At 44.4% G+C, this 4,200-nt stretch overlaps 1 pseudogene; it reads right to left on the reverse strand.

Moving 5' to 3' along the window:
- Positions 1–2,114: 2,114 nt before the first annotated feature.
- On the reverse strand, positions 2,115–3,671 carry LOC104545705 (annotated as a pseudogene).
- Positions 3,672–4,200: the final 529 nt, after the last annotated feature.

Raw genomic sequence — 4,200 nt, forward strand, 5'->3', positions numbered from 1 at the left:
CGTCGTGTTTCCCACCTGTCGGTCGCAGAGGCTGGGGAAAAGCTGAGACCCTCTCGGGCTCCTGGCTGTGCAAGGATGGGTCCTGCAGAGCAGGGGCACGGTTTTGGGGTGCGAGGCCCCGAGTCCTGTGTGGCCACCCTGCAGGCCTTTGTGAAAATGGCCCTCCTTTTCTTTTGACTATCAGGGTCTCATTGTGTTACCCGTGATTTTAGTAGTAGGTGGAGTGTATGTGGTGGTATAACACTGCAAACAGACATCTCTAATTGCGCGGCAGAAGATAGCAAATACAAGGAAAATTATTTTAGTTCACAGTCCTATAGTGACTCACGGAAAGAAAACTCCACGACCTGTAAGGTTGTAAAGTGGGCGTTTATTCAGCGTGTGGGCGCACAGGGGATCTCTCCACCACAAACATGCATGCCTTAAACAGCAGTTTCCCTCGATTTTATACAATAACATCTTGCATATTTATTAAGCGCCTATACACATTCATAACCTTTCCCCGAAAAGGCGGTCTTTTCCCAGAAGACCTTTGCATGTGCTTAACCACCTTCTCCTCCCAGTCGCGCTTGCACAGTGCCTCCTGGTGGTTGCGGGCTGGGGTCTCAGGGATGAAGTAAGTAGTCTTCATCATGTTGAACTCCTATAACCTTCTGGCACATGCTCCTGGAACTTCTCCAAGTCACAGAGTCAGTTTTATCTGGTTTTAGGCCACTTCAGTTTCTCTTTCTCTATACTTCATTTCCTGTACTCAATACCCTATTGTTAGTTAGTTACATGCCTGCTAACCCCAGTTTCTTATTAATTTCTATAAGCTATTCAGTTCCTTGGTTACGGGATTACTAGGTTTTACCTAGACCCTAGCCCTAAACTACAGTCCCCCCTTTTCAGTAGCTAAGCCTGGGACCAAAAAGGTTAACCATCCAAATAGATACAGGCAAGATTCTTCTCATACTTCATGTAATACTTGGAAATGAGTCTTCTCTGTAGCAGCTGCCACTTTTTTGGTCTTGATTTACAGATGAAGACAGCGGCTGGTATTCAGTAATGCAGTCCCTGTGCCTTTGTCACTCTTGGTCTTCAGGAAATGGAGATCACAGAGGTTTTAGCTCACTTCTGAGCAAGCATGATATCTGATGCCTGCACCTCAGTGGGTACAGAGAGGCAGCCATGGAAGGCCCAAGATCTGAATGAGTATGTTTGAAAAATGCTCCTCTCCTTGCCCCAAGTATTTTTTCCACCTCATCAGCTGAGGTGGCTGGAACATGGACAGGAGAATGTGAGAAACAAGCCCACATATTTTTAAAATGTTTTACTGGGAACAAAGTCAGTGGAGCAGAGAAAACAGTGCTGGGCGCAATGGCACACTTTGTCTTAGCAGGGGTCTCTTTTTATAGAGCAGCAAGGAGTTCTCACTGGTTGAGCGGAATGGTGGGAAACGATGCAGAGGGACATGGTTGGTCTTGGTGGTCCTCTGGGGTTGGTGGAGGCGAAGTCCAAGTTCCTCTCCATCAGGAGTTCTCTGCCTGACGACGCTGTCTCCGCCTCCCAGCCACTCCGAGGGCCACACCCCTCCCCTCAGCCACCTTTACTCACAAAGAGCTACTTTACATGATGCCTAATCACAGACCTCCCCCCCTTTTGCTTGCCCAACTCCCCACAGTGCTCAACCATATGCCTAACTTGTGACAAAAGGCTTGCTTAACTGTTCTAACTTTAACGACACTAACTTAACAACAGCTCTAACCCAGCTCAATAACAGTAACTGTTTAATTAACCTTAGCGAAAGCAAAATTCTATTATTATTTCTCACAATCCACCCTTTTCGTTTTAATACTGTATTTTGCTTGAGCTTGCTAACACTTAGTCTTATTCTTTTCTTCTTCTTTCATTCTTTCTGTTTCCTCTACTATGAGCCTGGCTCTTTCTAATGAATTTTTAGTGGTACATTTTGTCTTTAATAATGAAGTAGTGTTACCTAAATGGATACTTGCTCTACATTAATTCCCTTTAGTTAGACAAATACATGAAGTATGCAGGAAAAGTTCTATTAGTCTATAAAAGGCGTCAGTGTCAAGAAATGCAAGGTACTGGCATCTTCAATTTTATAAACTTCACCAAAGGTGCAAATGATTTAACGCTTCCCAGGCTCACATAAGCAGGTCAGTACTGCTATGTCTAGTTTTCCTAGAAGTACCGTCATCTCGAGGCAGTGCTTTTTGCAAGCTCGACATAGCAGCAGTTCTTTCAATGTCTGTCACAGCATACAGCTCTGTGCGCCTGATTGGAGTTTGTGGAAGTGGAGTGGTGGGGGTTTTTGGAGTGTAGGGGTTGTCGGAGTCACTACCAGTTTCCAAAGTCAACCTGTATGTAGTTGAGCTGCCTGTGTTCTAAACTCGGATGCCTAATGTCAAAGTTAAAGACTGTTAAGGTACAGTCCTGACATCGTGTAAATTCTACTTTATGAGCACTTGCTGGTACTGTTACATTCTCTGTATTGACATAATTATGTATCAGATCTAGGTTATTGTGGTAGCCATTCAGAGATGGGGTCTTTGGTCCTAAACTGTCATCTTCATCTCTACTCAGCTTGCGGGCTTCCCAAACAGGAGGCAAGGATGGCAAGTTCTCTTAGTTCAGCAGCACAGTTCTCCTCTGAGCAGAGATGTTAATGTTCTGGGTGTCTGAGGTACTGGTTGATGTCAAACGACCCCTCCTGACCCCTGAGGCACCAGGCACCTATTTATATTTTCATACACCAGTTTATTACCAGATGGTGTTTCTCTACGTTCATCACTGTTGTACCCAGTGTCCCATTCAGTATTGTTTGCGCTGCTGCCACTAACTTGGTCTCTCCCAAGTTGCTCCAGTTTCTCTCTTTCCATTAACTGCCTTTGAACAGGTGTTGGTCCTAAAACAAACTTGACTCCTTCAGGCTCCAGGAGAACCTGAACATCTCTGTCATCAGTACACATCTGATCTTCTTTCACTTTAGTTGTTTCAGTGTTTGAAAGCTTCGATTCCAGTGGTGCGTGCACACTTGACCAATTTTTTCTTTCTTCTTGTACCCCAGTAGTGTTGACGTCAGTGTGCACTTGCTCCTCTGCTAAAAGTAGAGGATGTGTTGATTCTTCACTGACAGAGGGGAGGCGTGCACTTTCGACAGAAGGATGTCTGCTGGAAGGATGTGATGAAACATCTCCAAAAGACGGGTATCTGGGATAGCCGTTGGGTAAACTTGGTGCATTGAACCCTGGAGTGGTAGGCGTTCGAGGGTTTCTTGGAGCTTCCAACTCAGTTTGATGGTTATTCCTTTCTGCTACTGGTTCTTCTACCACATTTATGCTATTATTCTGCATTATCTCTTGCAATATATTAAATAGTTCTTCTGCACGGGCACATTTAAAGGCAAAGATTCCTTGTCCAGTTTGACACATTTGGCCACTTTCAAAAGAAAAAAGATTTGAATCATAGTCATAGCGACGGAGACAGAGGTAGTGCCGTTTTACAGAATCTCTTTTACTGGTGTACAAAATTAGTTCTGTATCTGTAAGTTCCATTATGCCAGAACCCAGTTCATTACCATCATCATCCACATTAATAACCTTAAACTTGTTTCAGTGGTTACCTGGGACAGTTTCTTTATCTGGACAGCTACAACAGCTACCCATGACTTCTTTAGAAGACCATGTGATCCCTCTGGACCCAGTCCAAACCACGCGTTAAGAGTCTTTCAGTCTTTCCCCGACGAATTTACTTAGTCCTTTTGAGGGTGACTCACAGTTGATCCATTGATGATACCACAGTCCACTCCCGAGCCTTTTCCAGTGGTCCTTTTAGTCGGGAGGCATGAGTCCACTCTTTTTCTTTTGTTCGGATCGCTGTCTCGGTGGTCAGCAGCACCTGAAATGGACCTTCCAGATCGAGAGTTAATGATTGATCTTTCCACACTTTTATCAATACCCAATCAGATGGTTTTGTATTGTGGCTATTAAAATCCAATGGTGAAGTCCTTTCTTTCTTAGTTTCGTGAAGGTATCAGCTATTGTTATTACATACTTTCTTACATACCGATCTCCTGCCTCAGGGGTGACAATATCCCTGTCATTGCTCATATATGGTAATCCAAACATCATCGGATAGGGAGAAATTCCCAGGTCCGTTTGTGGCTGAGTACAGATCCTTAATAAGGCCAGCAGC

The sequence above is a fragment of the Mesitornis unicolor genome, unplaced genomic scaffold (genome assembly GCF_000695765.1).
Source record: "Mesitornis unicolor isolate BGI_N332 unplaced genomic scaffold, ASM69576v1 scaffold11788, whole genome shotgun sequence".
NCBI classification, from domain to species: Eukaryota; Metazoa; Chordata; class Aves; order Mesitornithiformes; family Mesitornithidae; genus Mesitornis; species Mesitornis unicolor.